This window comes from Corythoichthys intestinalis, chromosome 16 (genome assembly GCF_030265065.1).
Source record: "Corythoichthys intestinalis isolate RoL2023-P3 chromosome 16, ASM3026506v1, whole genome shotgun sequence".
In the NCBI taxonomy this organism is placed as follows: domain Eukaryota; kingdom Metazoa; phylum Chordata; class Actinopteri; order Syngnathiformes; family Syngnathidae; genus Corythoichthys; species Corythoichthys intestinalis.
Genome location: NC_080410.1, coordinates 5,355,949 through 5,379,657, shown reverse-complemented (window position 1 = coordinate 5,379,657; position 23,709 = coordinate 5,355,949). Strand labels below are relative to the sequence as shown.

The 23,709-nt window shown below is 38.8% G+C and overlaps 1 protein-coding gene across 2 annotated transcripts in view; it reads right to left on the bottom strand.

Moving 5' to 3' along the window:
* olfm2a (olfactomedin 2a) overlaps positions 1 to 23,709 on the bottom strand; it is a 236,671-nt gene that overhangs the window by 68,680 nt on the left and 144,282 nt on the right. The window lies entirely within an intron of this gene.

Sequence of the window (23,709 nt, the reverse complement as noted above, 5' to 3'; positions counted from 1 at the left end):
GCCACTGTTTTACTTATAGTTGATGTGTGCACAGAGGTATTGGACTGTGCCAGTGATTTCTGTAAGTCTCTAGCAGACACTCTATGGTTCTTTTTTTACCTCTTTGAGTATTCTGCGCTGAATTCTTGGCGTCATCTTTGGTGAACGGCCACTCCTTGGGAGAGAAGCAAGAGTGCCAAACTCTGTCCATTTGTATACAACTTTTCTGACTGTCAATTAATGAACATCCAGTCTTTTAGAGATGGTTTTGTATCCTTTCCCAGCTTTAGCCAAATCACCAATCCTTGATCGCAGGTCTTCAGACAGCTCTTTTGACCGAGCCATGATGCACATCAGACAATGCTTTTCATCATGACATTTCTTACCAGGTGTGTGTTTTATATTGTGAGGGCAGCTTTAAACCATTCATCAGTGATTGGGCACACACCCGGCTTAAAATGTTTGGTAAAAATTGGTTTCGATTGCTCTTTAAGTCTCCTTAGGCAGAGGGTTTATTTACTTATTTTTCCCCCTTGTGTTATTGTTTGCATGTTATCCTCATTAAAATATGAAAACCTCTAAATGTTTGGGTGGTTTTAGATAACGCAGACACTGTATTTTCATCTGTGTGATTTTGACAAAGATCAGATCATATTTGATGGTGATTTTATGCAGAAATGTGAGAAAAATAATAATTTACTTAATAGTCACTGTATTGTAAATTAATTGCTATCAAGGCTTGATGAGACACTGTTTCAACTCATTTTCTGCCATTGATGTTTGTTTATTTATTTTTTTTCAATCACGGCGTGCGTAATTGGCGGCCATCTTGGGTAAGGTTATCAGCAGTTGGAAACTAGATCTCGAAAAGTACACAATGAGTAGCATCAGGTCGTTATTTCTTTGTACTCCTCAATACCGTTTATGCCATTTTATTACAGTATCTGTACCGATACTAGTAATGTTATCGATGCAGCACTACTTGTTAGTGGCGCAGGGCTTCTGTTTAGTGGGAAAAAGGTTTTTAATCCATTCCATCATTACTTGTGCTCATTCTGTCACAGCAATTTACGCAGAGTCATAATTTCTCCTTGGGATTCTCTTTCTCTCTCGCAGCCCCGTCAAAAGTTGTTCTTCCCCAAAGGCAATTAATGGCAATTGATCCCTGCAACTACTGAGAATCACTTGCTGTCTAAATTTAGCTTTGAGTGGAGAGCAGCTCAGCAGAGGGCAAGAGATAGAGAGAAGATGACAGCGTTTAGTATCTGTGCAGTGGAAGAGAATTTGAGGAGTGGATTTCTGTTGATTCAACTCTTTTGTGTGGCGTCATTGAACTCATTGGCTGCCATTGACGGAGCTAGATGTCCGATCCATTTGAAGTGTGAGGAGCCAATGAACAAATGTTCATGCGTTTCTTATTCTGGGCCGTAGTACTTATCATTTAATGCCGATGCAGCACATGATAAAGTATTTCCTTATTTTTTAAGCAGATTCTAAAATATAGACTCAACACAATATTGCTCTAGTTCAATATTATATACATTACGCAAAACTATGTATGTTAGTTTACTAGAGCTGGGAGCTATGAAAAAGTATTCGTATAAATCCTTCTATTTATTATAATTTGTTGATTAAGATGAAGGATTTCCTTATTTGTGACACAGATTCTGAAACAGCATCATAAGATGCTCTCAATAATGTTGATCTTAATGGAGGTGGCGAAAAGCTACACATAGTACGTAGCTGCTAATCTAGCTAATACTACGCAGGGCTGTTCAATTTTGCCTAACAAGAAAATCCCGATTATTTTCCCTGAAACCCAATTTTCCGATATCGATTACGATTTCTTGGCAAAATAAAAATAATGACAAATAAAGTATTCGGGATGTCTTATATTTAAATTTATTTTTTCTTTATTACAACTGAAAGTGCCAGTGTATTTAACTCTGTTAATACGCACAGAAAAATCCCTTGGGATTAACAGCATTTTATAAAAATAACAACCTCCAGTGCTGTTTTTAATTAGAGCGTTATTTAAAGAAGAAAGTGCATATACCAGTTGAAACAAAACATAACATGAGAAAAGCTAGTCAGTGTGTTAACCAAATAGTCTGTCAGCAAGTCAGCCTGCCAACCAGCTAGCCAACGAGTCAATCAAGTCAGGTGAAGTAAGTAGGCAGCCCGGCTTAGGGTGTCTTACTTACATAAATTGATGATTAGTGCAAACCTGTCACTCAATAATAACAATATGCAAGGTGGCAATCACCTAAACAAACCCCAGTGAAGGTAACAAACAGAAATATCCTTTAGGCTTATGAGCACCTCAACTTTACAAAACACATGAATCGACCAATGAACAATGTGCATATGGATTCAGTTTTCAAATTCAGACCTATGCATTTTGCCAAATTATGTAATTGTATCAAAACAAAAAACAACATGGCATGCTTTTAGTTACTGTAATTTAGTATCAGCAATCTTGACAGGAAAACGACACAGGAGAACAGACACAGACACACCCACCCCGACAGACACAAATGCACATGCATATATTTTCATACTTGTGGTATAGTGCAATATACACTCAGGCAAACATGGCGCTATATTACTGTCTGTCATTGTGTTGTACATGAAAATGTGCAGACGAAGTAAATGAGAAAGTGTTGAACGTTTCAAGGCTGCATGTTTTATTTGATAATCCACTGCAATCCTTCTACATATACATAATTTTAAAACAACACTCAGTTTTTCAACCTCCATAAAATATTTTCATAACATTTGTGATGATATGTCGACTGGCAACTTGTTGAATTGCATCTCTTTTATATCTTGAGGGGATCTGTATCGCTTTCACCGGCACTAATTAACCTTGAAGAGGGTGGCAGGGTACCTGCCACACAACAAAACTACAAATGTGCTTTACGGCATAATGTCACTTCCCCGTTTCATCATAAAGACTGTAGTCGATGCGAATGTTTTCGCACAAATTCTGCAAAGACGGCAGAGCAACAAAAGAGACAAAAAGTTTTGTCCAAGAAGGCAAAAAGAGAGGCTGCTAGGAAATACAGAATAAACATTGGCCCGGCTTTCATTCACTGGGGTGACCCCCGGGGTGACCCCCCCCCCCCCCACAACCAAACTCGTCAGGGTGGGGGGTTAGCCACACTACCCCACACGTTTGCTGTCACATGCTGTTGTTTAGCCACAACTGGATTAATTACCCCATTACTTTTCATCCTTCACTCAGCCGCTGGAAACACAAAAGTTGTTTAATCCATCTGCAGGCAACCGGGAGATTGATTTTTGATTGATTGATTGATTGATTGATGATTTTACGACACTGTAACGGTGTGCGCTGGTCCTCATTGGAAATGCAGCGCTGGTACTCATGGGCAACGCAGTCTTCCTTCAGGCAAAACACTACCGAGTTTGTCCACCAGCGTCGCTAAAATTGACCAAAACTGAAAAGTTACCTAATGCAACACTTTTTAAGTACATCATGAGATAATACACTTATTCATTACGTTATGTAATTTGTGTCCAAAGTTTGCTGGGCAAAAGTGGCAGAATCGCTAGTAGCATTCGACACGATTGATCACAACATACTACTCAGCAGATTGGAACAGTGGGTAGCGCTTACTGACACTGTTCTTCAGTGGTTCAAATATTATTTACACGATAGGGATTTCTTTGTGTTAATCGGAAACCATCAGTCAGAATGAACCAAATTCACGTGTGGAGTCCCTCAAGGGTCAATTGTTGGACCACTCTCATTTAACATCCACAGTATATGCTTCCCCTAGCTCAGATTATGGAACAGTATGACATCTCTTATCAGACCTATGCAGATAACACACAACTCTACATTTCTGTGTCCTGACATGATTATTGTCCCTTAGCCTCCCTGAGTAAATGCATTCATCAAATCAATGAATGGATGTGCCAGAATTTTCTCCAGTTGAATGTGGAGAAGACAGAAGTGATCATTTTTGGGTCAAAAAAGGAAAGGTCAAAGATAAGCAGCCACCTTAGCACAATGTCACTTACAGCTAAAAACCAAGTCAAAAACCTTGGCGTAATTATTGACTCAGGCCTAAAATTTGATAGCCATCTAAAGTCCGCCACTAAATCTGCTTATTACCATCTAAAAAATATAGCCAGAATTAAGGGGCTTCTGACTCAACAAGACATGGAAAAACTTATGCATGCATTCATTTTCATCAGATTGGACTATTGTAACGGTATATTTACAGGTCTTGATAAAAAATCTGTCAGGAAGCTGCAGCTAGTACAGAATGCTGCAGCCAGAGTCCTCACAAATACAAGGAAACTGGACTAAATTACACCGGTTTTGAAATCGTTACACTGTCTCCCAGTGAGTCAAAGGACAGACTATAAAATACTACTGCTCGTCTATAAAACACTTAATGGCCTTGGACCAAAATACATGTTTGATTTGTTAGATTTCTATTAAACATCTAGACCCCCAAGGTCGTCTGGAACCGGTCTCTTGTATGTTCCAAGAACAAGAACCATGCAGGGTGAGGCAGCATTTAGTTATTATGACCCTCACCTCTGGAACAACTTACCTGAAGGTCTGGAGTATGCTCAAACTGTTAGCTCCTTTATATCAGGGTTAAAAATGCTTTTGTTTAGCACTGCATATCCATAACTGCCTATATACTGTATTTCAATCTATTTGCTTTCTATTCCTCTTGAGCTTTATCTCCATTGGTGATTTCAATAGTAATATTTTTTTATATATTTTTTTTTTATTCTATTCGTAATTAAATGCGATTTTTATGTATAATTTTATTTCCTGTTTCGATTGTCTTTGTTTTTATGTTCTATTGATTTAATGTGATTTTTATTATCTTCATGTGATGTAAAGCACTTTGAATTGCCTTGTGTTGAATTGTGCTATATAAATAAATGTGCCTTGCCTTGCCTAGCAATGGATGTTGTTGTTCTTCTTGTTTAAGAAGGTGCGCTCTTGTGGAAGGAAGTGGAAACACACGGCGGCTTAGAAAAACCAAAAGGTGCGTTTTGAAAATCGAACGTACCGATTTGAATGTTTTAAATATGGTTTTAACCACAACAGTCTGTTTCGGGTCGAAATTGATTAATCGCACAGCCTAATTACTAAGACTTTCATCTCGTACTGATTGTACATTTTTTCTCGTACTAATAGTCCTACTTTTTTTTTCATACCAATACTACGACTTTAATCTTATAGTGCTATTTCTTTTTATTTCTTTGTTTAGCCCTAATACTCCACCGTAGAATTGAGTGGCAGCAAATAAAGATTCATTCATTTGCTTCCATCCCTTCAAATGTCTATCTCAGTCAACGACAGCCAACAATTACAAAAAAAAAAAGATGAAAAAGAATATGATGTCTTCATCAGTAGATACTGTACCACTGATACAAGTGCATATTCAATAGCAGTCGCAATGCTATCCTCACAATCGAGTTAGTAATAAAAATTTAAAATGAACTCGCTCAGAAAGATTGACAGGCGAGAGGAAATGAGCACATGGTAGACAGAGAGGATTGGTATGTGGTTTCTGCTTAAAAATTCCAATGAAAGACCCTTCCAAGTTCCACGGCCAAATAGAAATCCTCTGTGATCTGCGGAGCAAAGAGGACGACATGACTGCATCACTTGGAGGGAAGCGTACGATTTTATTTGCTGCCGTCTGCCTGCACTTATGTTGATGGCTCTTTAATTTCATCTCCAAAATGGCCCAATCCTCCTCTCATTACATTTTGGCCTCATCTGCCGAGTGTGAGAGGAGATGTGAATGAAAGTCTTGACTGGTGTTTGCGTGCGTGCGTGCATGTGTTTGCGAGCACTCAGCACTACTTCTGATTGGATTAGCCCAAGAGGGACATCCATCCTTTCAGCCCGGCCCCTCCCCGGCTGCTAACGGGGGGAGCGTTATTGATCAGCGGACAGCTCCATTTCCTGCCCTCTTCCAAACATATCGGCGCGTCTGTTTTCCGCTCCATTGCTCCATCACGCCTCTTTTACTTTGAAATGTTGCTTCTTCCATCAAGCTCCCAAATTACTATTTTTTGTAATTTAACAAACTTCTCACCAATATTATTAGTTTATGACATAATTATATAATAATCTATATTTTGAAGAATATTGTATTTTTAGATACTAACATTAGCGAATCAATTTAACGAAAACTAAATTAATCCATTCACTTCCATTAACAGCGATAAACACAGCGGGTAAAAAATGCCACTTCAAAAAAAATTGTTTTTGTATAGACAGCTTACTTTTTGCTTATCACAGATTAAAAAAAAATCTGCAATGGAACAAGTAAACATTCTCTAACAACAACTTTTTTTTCTTTAACCTGTCCTGTTCAGCTGTTTTGACAAAGAGAATGGGAATCTGAGTGTCTCTATGGTCTGAACAGTTTTAATGTATCACATGTGAGTATGATATACAGTGAAGAAAATAAGTATTTGAACACCCTGCTATTTTGCAAGTTCTCCCACTTAGAAATCATGGAGGAGTTTGAAATTTTCATCATAGGTACATGTCCATTGTGAGAAAGATAAGCGAAAAGAAAAATCCAGAAATCACAATGCATGATTTTTTTAAAGGGTACCAAGGATAAAAAGACTTGTAGTTTTTAAAAGATAAATGTTAGTATGAATTATAAAAATTTGATATTAAAAACCCTCTTAATGTTTTCGTTTTAATAACATTTGTAAATTTCAATTGAAAAATAAGCTAGTAGCTCGCCATTGTTGTTGACGTCGCAGGGCGGTGACGTCTTTATTACAACTGAAAGTGCCAGTTTATTTAACCCTGTTAATAAACACAAAAAAATCCCTTGGGATTAAGCGCATTTTATAATAAAAAAACAACCTCTAGTGCTGTTCTTAATTAAAGCGATATTGAAAGAAGAAAGTGCATATACCAGTTGAAACAAAATCAAATATGAGAAAAGCTACTCAGTCAGTATGTTAACCAAATAGTCTGTCAGCAAGTCAGCCTGCCAACCAGCTAGCCAGCGAGTCAGTCGAGTCAGTCAGGTGAAGTTGGTAGGCAGCCCAGTTTAGGGTGTCTTACTTACATAAATTAATGATTAGTGCAAACCTGTCACTCAATAATAGCAATATGCAAGGTGGCAATCACCTAAACAAACCCCAGTGAAGGTAACAAACAGAATGATCCCTTAGACTTATGAGCACCTCAACTTTACAAAAGACGTCAGGTCAAACACATGAATCGACCAGGGAACAATGTGCATATGGATTCAATTTTCAAATGCAGACCTACAGTGCCCTCCATAATTATTGGCACCCCTGAAAAAGATGTGTTTTTTAGCTTCTAATATTTTTTCGTTTTATTCAAATAATATTGGACCTTAATGGAAAAAAAGAGAAAAATCCAACCTTCAATACAAGTGCGTTCATTCAGTGGGGAAAAAAATCCCACATAAAGAAAAAATTATTTGAGATCAAATAATGTGTATCACAATTATTAGCACCCCTGGTGTTAATACTTTGTACAACCCCCTTTTGCCAACAAAACAAGGTCTGGGGATTGAGATGGCCATGGGAGGAGCGAGATTTTATGTCTGGTGAACCATTTCTGTGTAGATTTGGCCATATGTTTAGGGTCATTGTCTTGCTGAAAGACCCAGTGACGACCCAACTTCAACTTTCGGGCAGAGGGCAACAGATTTTGATTTAAAATGTCCTGGTATTTCAAAGCATTCATGATCCCATGCACCCTAACAACGTTCCCAGGGCCTTTGGAAGCGAAACAGCCCCACAGCATCACTGACCCACCCCTATACTTCACAGTGGGTATGAGGAGCTTTCCAGCATGCGCATTTTTCGTGGCACGCCAGACCCACTTAGAGTGTTTGTTGCCCAAAAGCTCAATCTTGGTCTCACACAAAAATACACACGGTCCCAGGGTTCAACTGGCACCGTGTGCTTTGGTCAGATGAGACCAAGATTGAGCTTTTTGGCACATTTATTTTGTGAACATTATTTTTTGACAGATATGAATATTATTTCTGTTGTATTTTCACTATATAATACTTATGTTTGTTGTGAAGGAGTTGCCGAAGCATATGCCATTAAACGGCGCAGTCCGAGCTACAAATCTAAATGCCCTGTGTCCACTCTCCTTTCTCTCTGCCTTACACCCCACTGTGGATTAAAGGAAAACTACGGCGTCAGTCAAGGGACAAAATGCGCTCATTGGCTTGATCTCTAATTAATTTAAAATTCACCATTGACACCTTGTGGCGTATTTATATCACAACCTGCAAATAATTTTACAAATGTTATTGAAACAAAAACATTAAGAGCGGTTTTAATATCAAATTATTATAAGTCCTACTAAGATTTATCTTTTTAGAACTACATGACCTTCTCTCCGTGGTTCCCTTTAGCAATTTATTCGTTTATGACCATTTGGATGATCCAGAGGAGTCGTGGGAGCAAATTTTGTGGTCAGATGAGGGTAAAATTCAACTTTTTGGTCATAATTCCACTATCTGTGTTTTGAGGAAAAAAAAAAATATGAGTACTATCTCGAAAACACCATCCCTACTGTGAAGCATTGGGGCATCATGCATTAATGGTGCTTTTCTGCGCATGGGACAGGACAAGTGCACTGTATAAAAGAGAGTATGACTAAGGCCCTGTATTGTGAGATTTTGGCGAACAATTTCCTTCCTTCAGTCAGAGCATTGATGGTGGGTCGTGTCTGGGTCTTCCAACATGACAATGACCCGAAGCATACAGCCAGGAAAACCAAGGAGTGGCTCCGTATGAAGCATAACAAGGTTCTAGCATGGTCTCCAGACCTAAACCCAATAGAAAACCTTTTACAGGGAGCTCAAACTGTGTTGCTCAGCGACAGCCCAGAAACCTGACTGATGAGTGGGCCAAGATCCCTCGTTTACTGTGTGCAAACCACGTGAAAAACTACTGGAAACGTTTGACGTCTGTAATTCCAAACAAAGGCTACTGTACCAAATATTAACATTCGTTTTCTCAGGTGTTCAAATACTTCAAATACTACTTTGAATTGTTAAAAAAATCATGCATTGTTATTTCTGGGTTTTTCTTTTTGGATTATCTCTCTCACAGTGGACATGCACCTACAATGAAAATTTTTGACCCCTCCATGATTTCTAAGTGTGAGAACTTGCAAAATAGCGGGGTGTTCAAATATTTAATTTCTTCACTGTACTCCCATTGTGGTTATTCATTGTGTTTTGTTTATTAGGAGAAAACGGCGAGCAGGAAGGGGTAATGGGGGGACAGACAGGAAAATAGGAGCGGAGAGACAGAGACAGAAGAGGAGAAGAACAACAAAAAATACATCGAACGTTTACACTACCTATGAAATATAGTGGTGCTGTCGTTAGCTAATTGTATTTCCCGTGAACACAATATGCTGAGCTGAGGAGAAAGAGGAGGACAACTTTCTTTAATTAATAAATTAATTTATAAACAATTAAGATAATAATAATAATAATGATAAAATAATAATTGAAAATAAAATCTAAATTAACTACAAAACGCAATTTCTGCTGCATGTAAAACTCCTGAAGGTCATTTCCAGTTGATTTTAAGACATTCCTGGGTCACTTCCTGTTAATTTCTGTTCAATTCAGGTTACTTCCTGTTGATTTTGGGGCATTTTTGACAATTATTATTAATTATTTGTTCTTATTAGAGTATTTCATATCATCATTATTATTTTTAATATTTTTTTTTACATGAGTGACATGTTAAAACTCAATTAACCATAAAGTACAATTTATGCTGGACATTTAACTCCTGCGGGTCACTTCCTGTTGATTTCAGGTCACTTCCTGATGTTCTTATCCACCATTTACCTTTTTTTTGGCGTGGTTTTCTCTTTATATTCCAAGGGCAATACAGTAATCTAGTTTGTGATAAGCACTAAAATTACATGAAGCTAACTTGACAGGGTAAAACCAAACAATTTTCCTTATTTTCCTCAGCCTGCTGCACCCCTGAGGGGAGGTCACTCAACCGGACACATTTTTTTCAGTACTGTGAAACAGTGTTTACAAATTGGCGTAAATACTGTATGTCCCACTCCCTACTCTGTTTCCTTAGTAACCTGACACTAGATAGCAGATAATTGAATCTCCTTCAGTGCCATTGACGATAATAGATGTCCAACTGTGTGACTAAGTTGAAAAAAAAAGAAAAAAAATTAAATGAGTTGATCGCTAGTAGACGTCTGAGTCTGACCCATTTGAACTGGAAGGGTAGAGCAAATTACCATTCGTTGCCAAACCTCCAACCTTAAATTGATTGGACGTCTATCTACGTTAATTAATGAAATAACTTTCAAGTTGTTTGGTTTGGCTTGGTAGGTTGTAATATAACATCGTTATCTACTAGTGATGCAAAAAGTCACCTTTACCAACAAGGCTGACATTTAGGCACATTGCTACTAGCTGTTGCGCTCATGATACGATATGATTTGTGATACAAGGTTAACGATAATGATTATCTCACGACAGGCGATACAGCAATTATCGATACATGGATACAAGGAACTCATTCTACAATATTCTACAATGAACAGTAAAACAAGCTCATTTCATCCCTCTGCTGTGAATAGCGTACCGCACGAATGCTATTATTAGACCGCGAAGTCGCCATCTTAACCAGGAAGTGGGTCAGCATAGTTTGTTCATACATTTCCCGCATCGACATCACTATTGACATGTCACTTCGCCATTCTTTGCGCGACACCTTATCAGAGGGGGCCGACCTCCATTTAGTAATAGCCGAAGATGGCACACGCTCATGTCGGATTGAAGCTTGGATTTACTTGTAATTGGATTTAACTACGAAAGTTGTACCGCATACAAACAGGAAGGATTGTCTCAGGAGTGATGCGTTCGAGGATTCAAGGTAAATATTATATTTTTCGTACCATGCATGTAAAGCATTTATTCGCAGGAATTTTCCTCTTTGTTTCAAATGGAGGCGGCTAATTTTTCGTAAATGACTAGCCTCATAGTTTACTTTTAACCAAGAATCGAGACTGTTTTACGTCCATATCTATAAAGAATTCAGGGATTTAAGCATTTATTCACAAGAATTTTCGCTAGAAAAGCTCCTTTTTTTGCCAGGCGGCCGCTAGCCTCATTCGCTAACATAGTAGCATGATACTTCGTCAATATACGTAAAATAAACGCTAGCTGTACGGTTTCTTTGCTTTTAACCAAGAATCCAGACAGTTTTACGTCCATATCTATGAAGAATTCGGGGATTCAAGCATTTATTCACAAGAATTTTCGCCAGAAAATCTCCTTTTACGCCAGGCGGCGGCGAGCCCCATTCGCTAACATAGTAACATGGTACTTCGTCAATATACGTAAAATAAACGCTAACTGTACGGTTTATTTGCTTTTAACCAAGAATCGAGACAGTTTTACGTCTATATCTATGAGGAATTCGGGGATTTAAGCATTTATTCACAAGAATTTTGGCCAGAAAAGCTGTTTACGCCAGGCGGCCGCTAGCCTCATTCGCTAACAGTATGTAGTGTATAATGATAATAAAGGGATATTTTATTCTATAATAAGTTGTGATTGTATATAAAATTTATTAATAATCTATTTCCATATTACTGTATTGGTCCGGACATAAGACGGCCCTGATTATAAGAGGACCCCCTCTTTTTCAAGACTCAAGTTTGAAAAAAGACTTTTTGAACACCAAATTAATTTTTATACAGAAAATAATTACAGTAGAGCTGAAACAAATGATTATAAAAATATTTGAGAGAAAAAGCATATTATTTGGCCTCATTCAAATCTTAATATCTGAACACTTAAATATGTAAACTAAAGTGCAATCACATTCGTAAATGAATGGCTTCTGGTTTTTGAAACGTAGATAAACCAATCAATTGTGATAAAACAACAAAATTGCAATAATTGCATCAACCATTAAAATGAAGTCTAAGTGTAACTGTAGTCTTGAAACAAATCTGAATAAGGACAAACATTGCAATAAAATACAATAATGCAAACTGGTTAAACTTCAGAGTAGCTGAGATCTGCTATGACAGAACATCGCTTCAATCATATCTGGCGCCATCTAGCGTCGTGAATGGGGAGAGTAGCTGAGATCTCTCATAACAGAACATCGCTTCAATGTTATCTGGCGTCATCTATTCAATTCAATTGAATTCAATTTTATTTGTATAGCCCAGGATCACAACAACGTTGTCTCACAGGGCTTTCTAGCGTCGTGAATGGGTATAATGTCTAGACCGCAAATATAAGATGACCCCCTCTTTTTCAATCTTATTTCAATGCAAAAAACACCGTCTTATATTCAGGCCAATACAGTATTTATGATTGATTCTGCATGTTTTCCTCAAGTATTAAGTTTCTGATGTTAAATTGAGTGATTTATTAGCGGTTGAAAACTTGCATAAATAAAAAACAAATAGTTGCTATTTTGGTCAAAAACTTATATGATATGCTAAATATTGCTATTGATCCTGAAAATATATGTGATTATTTCTGCATTTAGTGATTTTTGTGCATCTTGTGTAAAGGATAGATTGTTGAAACAGGAGAATGTAATTGTCAGTGGCGTAAGGCAATGCACACAAGAAAAAGGTGTTGATAAAAAAGCTTCCTCTAGATCCGGCGGACTCTTTTCCCAATCTTTTTCAGCTCTCAACACTCAAACAATCTCTTTCACTGAATATTTGTATGCTCTTCCACATCTTTACCAGTGAATTTGGCACCGGAGACATAATTTTAAGACAGAATTGGTAGGTTGAGCTCAGTAAACAACTCGTTCGTACACTATTCATATGCATCTCGCATGAGGGACAAACGCGAGTTTGTCCTCCTAGCAACAGTTGCTAACGTAATGAATACTAAAGAGCAAAGGTGACGTGCTACGTGTGATACGCTATTGAAACGAATATCAGTTGTAGACGTCCAATCCATTGGAAGTTTGTTCAGAAGGCGTTGAATACAAAATCAATTAAATTAAGGAAGAAAACAAATAAACAAACAGCTACTTCTGTATCAACGTTAATTATGAGTTTATAAAAATGACAGGGATATTACAGGGATTTTTTTATTTTTTAAGCCGGGCCTGTTCAGCTGCATAGACACACACACACAATCAGAATACTGTACAGCGGTACCTTCGACATCGGACTCGTCATTTGTCTCCACATATAACGACATACTCGAACGACGATTTATTACAGCGTCGCAAATTCATTGTTTTCCCAAAAGACGGATGCTCGAAGGATTTTCTTGTCAGAGAAATCAACATTGGTCCAGAGAAGGTTAATGCAGGTGGTGAAAAAAAGGAAAAGGGTGACGTTTAGCATTTAGCAATTAAGATACGAAAATACGTCTGGAATATGTTTACGATCCTGATGGTACTCCTCTGACCTGCGTTCGCTAGTCTTGGAGATAATTACTATTATTGTACTGTAACATTGGCAAGTAAGTTTCCTGCTCCATCAGGTTTTTAATCATTTATTTCAGAACTTGTGCAACACAACACGATTATTGTCCGCCGTAGCTGACGCCAACAATAATATGAAAACAGAAAGTAAAAAAACTCTTCTGCACCTCTCTCACTCTGTTGTCAGTCACATGGTGCGTTCAGGAACAGCATGCATAACACAACTGCCACATTAGAACCCGATTGGTTACATAATAATAATTATTATTGTATGATTATTCTGATTTGTATTCATTATTTATTTGTTTTGCTATGTGTCATTGCTATTTGTAATTGTACTGTTGGTACAATTTATTAAGGATTTGGCGTAGGTGTTTGGCTGTGGAACAAATTAATCGAATTATAATGTATTCTAACGGGAAAATCCCACTCGGCATATGACCATTTCAACTTACAAACCAGGTCCTGGAACGAATTACATTTGGATGTAGAGGTACCACTGTATTAGTGTTTTTACATGATGAAAGGTTTTAATTTGGAGTTAAGAGAATTTGGAATTAAGAGTGTGATGTACTCCCTGTTAGGGCCCCTGCTCCCTGAGCCCTGTTCCTCCTCCTTGTGTGTGTGTGTGTTGATTGCAAGTTTGGGCAGATCGGTGAGCTTGGGACCAGGTGATCATTGTTAACAGCCTACTTAAGCCAGTCCCTGGCTTCACTTCGTCGCCAGATCAACAGCTCTACTCCACGAGTTTGTGACTCTAGCGTTCACTTTGACCCAAGATTTGTATTGTGTCTATTCGGCTCACCTTGTCCTTGTTTACAGATCTTGCATTACTCGTCTGCCTTGACAGCTCACCTGCTCACTCCCCAAATGCCAGCCTGACTGCTTTTGTATTATGCAATAAACCATTGTTACCCCTGCCACCTTGCCTGCCTTCTCTGCGCTTGTGTCCTTGGCTCAGCCAGAAACGTAACACTCCCATTGTGGATATTGCAGGAATATTAATAAAGGGTTAAGTAAGTTAAAAGGAATAAAAATATAAATTCAAACTGATGATTCATGAACGATGTTATTTTAAGGTACTAAATTTCCCCTTTGACTTGGACAGATAGGAAGTTGAAGTATGTGATCTCAACGGGCAAATGTGGTTTCAGTTAAAAATACTAATTGGGTGCACACCTGATGTCTTGTCTGTACTCTCCCTCTATTTTTGCAATTCACCAAGCACTTGGATTAGAAAAGAAAAACTCCAGTTTGAGGACTAGGACCTATGGATGAAGGGTGTAGGTTTGGTCCCAACATTGGTCGGGGCGATATAACAGTATAACCTGCATGTACACGTTTTGCTGGGGATGGGACATTAATAAGACCAAACAGATTATTGAACAGGGGCCAGGGCTACATTTCTCACGAATATGAGTCCAATTAATCGATAGGGTAAATGATCAATGCAAAATAAATCTGTATTGACCTATACTAACTTTCATGTGTCTTGGTTCAAGTGATACGTTTGATTCAAACTTTTGTTTTCAAAAACTACTAAAGAAACATTTTGAAGAGCAAGTCCCTTTATTTAAAAAAAACAGGAAGCTATCCAACAATGGGTCCACTTCTGGGGGACACTGGAGCACTCCTAGACTCACACTTAATTATTGTAATTTAAAAGTTATTTGGGAAAAAAATAATGAAAAAAAATCTGAGATATCTAAGAACAGATCTACATCTGAGGCGTGCTAAACCTCAAGACTTGAACCAAAGTACTTTCATGAAATTCTGATGTGTGATTTCATTCACTGATTTTTTTTGTTTTTTAATTTTTTTTTTATGTCAGTTCATGTTCATGACAGTGTCCCCCTGAAGTGGACAATTCTAGGATAGCTCTCTGTTTCTTTTAATAAAGGGACTTGCACTCTGTACCCACGGTGTTGCATTACCCTAATGCTCATAATGCAAACAATGATCCAAATGAGAAACGACTAGCTCAGGGGTCGGCAACCGATAATATTGAAAGAGCCAGATTGGACCAAAAAAACAAAAATGTCTGGAGCCACAAAAAATTAAAGCCATTATTAGGTTTAAGGCCTACTAATGAAGGCAATACATGCTGTATGTATCTGTATTTGCTATATTAGCCTACTATCAAAATGACTAAATCGGCTAAAAATACATACAGTAATGAGCCCTCATGATTTCATGTTTATTTTCCCTGCAGTGCATCCAACGCACCACGTGACTTCTCTGTTGTATGATGCCACCTGAAGGTTTAACTTCATTACAATATTAATGACTTGCTTCATTGCTGCTATGAAATTATAAAAATGCAATAGAAAGAAATCCGATTTTTGATGTCTTTTTTATTTTGAGGTTTTGAAAAACAACAAAATGAAACGTGCATAACATGCCCCTTATCTGAGCATGTCTTTGATTTTCTTTAGTATCTCGGTTTTGTTTTTGAAGTCTGCAAATAGGTGTTCTGATATGTTGATGAATGTCTCTTTCATGTAGTCACCATCTTTGAACGGTTTTCCATGCTTTATTGTTTCCCGGTGTAGGTACACTATCCACTCGCCCTCACTATCCCCTCGGGGTTCTGTGCTTGACAGTGACGTTTCGTTATTCTCGCTATATAATTGATAAAATGCCTGTTTAAAAATAGCCCGGTTGTTCTTGAATGCGTTCACTTAAAAGTACCTATTTGAAAATACGTATGTAAAGCAATAAATGATATCACAAACAGAGAGTATTATTAACAAATGTCAAAGTTACATAAAAGAGCAAACGTGTGGGCACACATCTGTCTCTTTCGAATGTGGGCCTTTCGGCCCTTGGGACATTTTGAGAAGAGAGTCCTGATGCTGTATTCTCCTGTCTTTAAGTAGTGGAAAATTTCCTCATATAAATCATCCAATGTTACAGAAAAAAAGAACCCAACAGGTCGCGTAAGCGTTGTTGTGTCCGATGTTTCATTTTTAAACATGCATTTTATGGGAGAGCATTTTGACTCTTCGGCCAGTCATTTAGCGAGAATAACGGAACGTCACTGGCGTCACTGTCAAGTGCAAGCCCCCCGAGAGGATAGTGAGAGCGAGTGGATAGTGTACCTACACCACCCGGCAACAAAACATGCAGCAGTAGTAGAATTTGGTGATGTAATCCACTTCATAAATCTATTTTTTGCGCTCCTCTTCAGTTCTTCAGAAGTAATGGAATCGCAACTTTTCTCTAAATCCCAACTGGGTACTCGGCTGCCTGTTTGTTTACAAGTGTGTTGCAGGCTATGACACATATCTAATATCTATATCTAATGTTGAAATGTAATATTTATTATACACATTTTTACAGCATTGGAAAACGTTATCATTGTTTGTGTCATTTTTGTCCTCCTACAGAAAGCATATCATAACAAAAAATATATATTTCCCTCAGCCATTTTTTTCCATTTTCAAATATATTTGAAAATGCTCCAAGGAGCCACTAGGGCAGCGCTAAAGAGACGCATGCAGCTCTCAAAACACGGATTGCCGACCCCCGGACTAGCTTGACTTTGTTGTTCCTTGTGGAGGCTGGCCTGACCGCTGCACCAGGCTGGGAAAACTGAATCTGCAATAGGTAAAACGCTTGGTGTAAAGAAATCAACTGTGGGAGCAATTATTAGAAAATGGAAGACATACAAGACCACTGATAATCTCCCTCGATCTGGGGCTCCATGAAAGATCTCACCCTGTGGCGTCAAAATGAAAACAAGAACGGTGAGCAAAAATCCCAGAACCACACGGGGGGACCTAGTGAATGACCTACAGAGAGCTGGGAACACAGTAACAAAGGCTACTATCAGTAACACAATGCACCGCCAGGGACTCAAATGCTGCACTGCCAGACGTGTCCCCCTGCTGAAGCCAGTACACGTCCAGGCCCGTCTGCGGTTCGCTACAGAGCATTTGGATGATCCAGACTAGGACTGGGAGAATGTATTATGGTCAGATGAAAACTTTTTGGTAGAAACACAGGTTCTTGTGTTTAGAGGAGAAAGAATACTGAATTGCATCCGAAAAACACCATACCCACTGTGAAGCATGGGGGTGGAAACATCATGCTTTGGGGCTGTTTTTCTGCAAAGGGACCAGGACGACTGATCTGTGTAAAGGAAAGAATGGATGGGGCCATGTGTCGGGACATTTTGAGTGAAAATCTCCTTCCATCAGTAAGGGCATTGAAGATGAGACGTGGCTGGGTCTTTCAGCATGACAATGATCCCAAACACACAGCCAGGGCAACAAAGGAGTGGTTTTGTAAGAAGCATTTCAAGGTCCTGGAGTTGCCTAGCCAGTCTCCAGATCTTAACCCCATAGAAAATCTGTGGAGGGAGTTGAAAGTCCGTGTTGCCCAACGACAGCCCCAAAACATCACTGCTCTAGAGGAGATCTGCATGGAGGAATGGGCCAAAATACCAGCAACAGTGTATGAAAAGCTTGTGAAGAGTTACAGAAAACCTTTGGCCTCCGTTATCGCCAACAAAGGGTACATAAAAAAGTATTGAGATGAAGTTTTTGTATTGACCAAATACTTATTTTCCACCATGATTTGCAAATAAATTCTTTAAAAATCAAACAATGTGATTTTCTGTTTTTTTTCTTTTCTCATTCTGTCTCTCATGGTTGAGGTTTACCCATGTTGAAGATTCCAGGCCTCTCTAATATTTTCAAGTGGGAGAACTTGCACAATTAGTGGTTGACTAAATACTTATTTGCCCCACTGTAACTGAAGTCATAATATAATGCTTAAAAGTTGGTGGGGACAATGTGAGCTTCCTGAAAGGTTGGTAGTGTTATGTCCCTATGCAAACCTACACCCTTTGCAATGGATAAATGACTCTTGGCTAGCATGGAGTTTACAATCTTGAGTTTTGGCTTTAAATCTTATTTTGCAGTGCACTGATGACGGCTGCAAGTGGGACTTTCCATTCATGTTTACGCCCAACTCTTTACAAGGGTTTCTGACTGCACTTTTCAAGCAACTCTCTTATCGTTCAAAGACAGAAGTGAGATGTGGGATCTGCTTTAAAGTCTGCATTTATTGTTCTACTGCAGCGTGACTTTGCTGGTCTGTGCTTCTGCGAGCAGCTATATATTTGCACAAATTCTCTCCAAGGCCTTTTTAATAATGCATGGCTTTTTATATGCGACAAAGTCCCCCGTGAGCATTTGTTTGGAAAGCAGCACGGCTGCGTTGCATTGCTGCAGATGGGAGTGGGCGTGAGTTTGCAGGTGATGTTGAGAAAAGATGGCCTCCGACTGCAGCACGTGCCCTAACAAGCTTTGTGTGGAAATCCACACACGTCTTGTGTTTTGAACATATCACATGGCCAGAGTCGATGTTTTAAAGTTTAGCTGAGCAGTGCTGGAGGGCATTCCTTTTGCCGTAACGCTCCCTCCTCAATTTCCAACCTCACGCTGCGCTTCCTCGTCTTTTTTTCCACAGGCTTCTCAGCAACACTTCTCCCATGTATTAATATTTCATAAATGCCGGGCTGAAATTAAGAGCGCATTTGAATCCATTCCAATTTCCTTTTGCCGCTAACTTGCCTGGTCAGAAAGAACGTTTAGAGAGAGACAGAGTCACTGGATGGAAACGGCAAATTTTATCCTGTATTTTAGCAGGGAGATGGACATACAGTTCTGGTGCCAAACCGGCGGCGGGGGAGCCAAATTCGGCCCGTGAAAATAAATCATGTGCGTTGACCTTATGTTTCGTGCTAAAATAGCGCTGTCAATGGCAACCGTTGAGATAACAGAGACACTACTCTCATGGAAGATTTTGGTAGCAATTCTGTTTTTTTCGTTTGTTTTTGTTTTTTAAACAATGGCACTGTAGGAGCCTAAATAATGTTTAGTTAATTATTCTTTTTCATGGTGATTTATCTATTTGATTTCATGGGGACTAGCTTGTGACGTCATGTTTGACGTCGTACGATATATACGCGGAAGTGGCTGTGTGTGGGACATTTTGCGTCAAAGCATAAGAGCCAAAGCCAGACAGTTTTTCGACCTCTCTATCGATCTCTTTATGTTTGTGGATTTAACTCAAAGTGGACAAGTTTTCTTTTGTTTATGTTTTTGTTGGATTAAATGAACAAACTCAATATGAGCAGCGTGAGAGTCTTTCTGGCCGCTGTCCAGCGTGCGTGAGGAAAACAAGGAAGAGAGCGTTGATTCTGGGGGCTTTTTTAGTTTGGAAATATCATATAATATATATATATATATATATATAATATTTATACAATATATTTGGAAATATCAATACTTGGCAGAAGCATATCAATAACCTTTTGGGATACAAAGTACCATGATATACTAGTCCTTCTCAGAAAATTAGATATAGTGATAAAGTTAATTATTTTCTGTAATGTACTGATAAACATTAGACTATATTATTTATACATATACATATATTTTAGATTCATTACACACAACTGAAGTAGTTCAAGCCTTTTATTGTGTTAATATTGATGATTTTGGCAAAAAAGTCAAGAAAAAAAAATCCCTATCTCAAAAAAATAGCATATTTCATCCGACCAACACAAAAAAGTTTTTTTTTTTTAATACAAAAAAAGTCAACTTTTGATTTATTATAACAGCTATGCACTCAATACTTGGTCGGGAATACTTTTGCAGAAATAACTGCTTCAATGTGGCGTGGCATGAAGGCAATCAGACTGTGGCACTGCTGAGATGTTATAGAGGCCCAGGATGCTTCGATAGCGGCCTTAAGCTCATCCACAGTGTTGGGTCTGGTGTCTCTCAACTTCCTCTTCACAATATCCCACAGATTCTCTATGGGGTTCAGGTCAGGAGAGTTGGCAGGCCAATTGAGCACAGTAATGCCATGGTCAGTAAACCATTTACCAGTGGTTTTGGCACTGTGAGCAGGTGCCAGGTCGTGCTGATAAATGAAATCTTCATCTTCATGAAGCTTTTCAGTAAATGAAAGCACGAAGTGCTCCAAAATCTCCTGATAGCCAGCTGCATCGACCCTGCCTTTGATAAAACACAGTAGACCAACACCAGCAGCAGACATGGCACCCCAGACCATCACTGACTGTGGGTACTTGACACTTGACTTCAGGCATTTTGGCCTTTCCTTCTCCCCAGTCTTCCTTCAAACTCTGGCCCCTTGATTTCCGAATGACATGCAAAATTTGCTTTCATCAGAAAAAAGTACTTTGGACCACTGAGCAACAGCCCAGTGCTGCTTCTCTGTACCCCAAGTCAGGCACTTCTGTCACTGTTTCACACACGCCTGTGCATGGTGGCTCTGAATGTTTCTACTCCAGACTCAGTCCACTGTTTCTGCAGGTCCCCCAATGTCTGGAATCTCAGGAATTTCTCAGGGTGCGGTCACCTCTTCTGGTTGCGCAGCGTTTCCTGCCACACTTTTTCCTTCCCACTGAGGTGCCTTGATACAGCACTCTGGGAAAAGCCCATTCGCTCAGAAATTTTCTTTCTGTGTCATAGCCTCTTGCTTGAGGGTGTCAATGATGGCCTTCTGGACACTAGTCAGGTCGGTAGTCTTGCCCATGATTGCGGTTTTGAATAAGGAACTAGGCTGGGAGTTTTTAAAAGCCTCAGGAATCTTTTGCAGGGTTTTGAGTTAAACCGTTGATTCAGATGATTAGGTTAGTAGCTTCTTTAGAGTACCTTTTCATGATATGCTAATTTTTTAAAATAGGGATTTTTGGTTTTTGTTGACTTTTTTGCCAAAATCATCAATATTAAAACAATAAAAAGCTTGAACTACTTCAGTTGTGTGTAATGAATCATAAATATATGAAAGTCTAATGTTTATAAGTACATTACAGAAAATAATGTACTTTATCACAATATGAAAATTTTTTGAGAAGGACTAGTATTACCATTTCAATATTTTGTCACACCCCTGTGTAGAACTATTGCTATGAATGCATAAACCACGTTTACCTCCCTTTTTTACGCAACCTATTTTGTGTCTTGTTTTTAGGGGCCTGCTGCCAAAACAGCTGGGCCTATGTTGAGGTATACTTTTATGTGGAGGGTATGGCGGTTAAAGCATTTCAAGTCGTCAATTTTGCAAAATGTGTGCCTTTTAAGCAGAGAGGCCTTGTGTTCACTGTCACAAAAAATGGATCAGTTGGCTGTGACGGATTAAATAGAATATGCAAGTGGCAGACAGTCACGGTGACTGGAGAAGGGTGGGGGCGGGTGCGTGTCGGGTATGGCGACATTGAGTTGAGCGACTGTTTTTCAGAGGACAGATGATGAAAAATCAATCAGGGCATCCATTTATGAGCATTTTAGTTTTGACACTTTTCGCAGCAGCGGCAGTGTTTTCTCTCCCCTGCCATCAAACTCCTGACAGAAACCAATAAAGTACAAGTGACCGTTTGAGAGACTGACACTCACTCACAAAACCAGTTTACTACACTCTCCGTTTATGGCGGCTAATTTGGCCGACGGACTTTATTGCTGACGGCAACTTGGGGCTCGCTTCGCAGTTAGTTCTTCGTGAATATCAATTTGTAGTAACGGCCAGAATATCAATTATATTGTTTTCTACATCCTGTCCAGTGTGGCGCTCTTGGGGCAGGATGTTAATTAGCAATAGTGCTGATGTACGCGTTTGACCCGTCCAATCGTCGCCATACACATCACAACCTGGAAACTCATCACTCCGGTTCAACAGCAAAGTACATGAAACTTAGAGAAGTCGTCTGTCTGTTTGAGATAGCTCAAAGATAACTCAAGAGCGAAGAAAAGGATTATTATCAAATTTGTGGCATATATTTGTAATTGTAATATGAAACAGAAGAGGTGACTAAATTTTAGCTTTAAGAGGTCAAATGTGACAGGGCCAAATTATATGAGTATGTTTGTGTTCAAGATAACTCGAGAACAAAGAAAGCAATTATCACTCAATTTTCGGCATGTTTTTAATATGAAATTGAAGAGGTGTTAAAAAATTCAGGTCATTTATAGGTCAAAGGCTGCAGGGCCAAATGGTTTTTGGCTGCTTAGGTGGACATCTGCTCTATGTGTTCCTCTAGTTTCAACATTTGATTGACTAAAATGTAAGTTTACGATCATTTTTAGCTGTTTTAAAATCTTTTACAAATGGAGTAACACCAAGAGCATTAAATTTACCGTACTGTAGAAACAATATCAATATTTCCCCCCATGAGATACTGACTCATTGGCTGCCCTTCATGGCGCTAGACGTTCAGTTTATTTGAAGTATGAGGCAGCCCTTACAGCCCTCCCTCTTCTACTACATTGGACATCTAATATTGGCAAACTTATTCAAACTGTTTTAATTCAGTATTTAACGGTTTCAGTCCAGTTGACATTACAGACGTCCAATCATGTGGCTCTTTTCAACAGTCTGTTATCAATTCAAACTAGTTTGTCACGAGTAGACGTCCAATCCATTTCAACTGGGAGGGTTGGCGGCAGGGGCATCACTAGACATAATCCAATATTGGGACACAGCAGGGCACTGTCTAGCGAACAAAATGTTTTTTTTAGCCAGAAAAGTGATAAATAGCGCTCTAAACTATACTGTATATACAGTAGTTTAATTTATTCTCACCCTTCCTTTTGCCCAAAGTAACTTGACCAGAATACCAAAATATTCTGTGAAAAACCTTTTTTTTTTTTTTTTCAGCCATCAGTATTCAAAATCAAAATCGGGACATCCCTTGTTGATACTCAATTCACCTCTGCTCATCATCTCTCCTTCACCTGTTCCTACTCTCTGCTGCTCATCTGGACAGAAATGGTGAAATATCACTGTTGTGCAATTAATCAGTGTTTCTTAACTGGTAGGTGGTTATCAAGTGGTTTATGGTGCCTAAGTACAGGGTTACCTAGCTTACCTCTCTCATTCCACCTTGCTTATTTATCCTTGCAGCGAGAAAATAACTTAATATCTATTTGCAAGAGTAATGCTGTTTGAGTCAAATAGAAATAATAAATAATACCATATTGGCCCAAATATAAGACGGTGTTTTTTGCATTGAAATAAGACTGAAAAAGTGGGAGTCGTCTTAAATTCGGGGTCTAGACATTATACCCATTTACGACGCTAGATGGCGCCAGACATCATTGAAGCGAATGCTGAACTTGAGGAGTAATGTTCTGTCATGACAGATCTCAGCTACTCCCAAGTTTAACCAGTTTGCATTATTTTATTGCAATGTTTTTCCTTATTCAG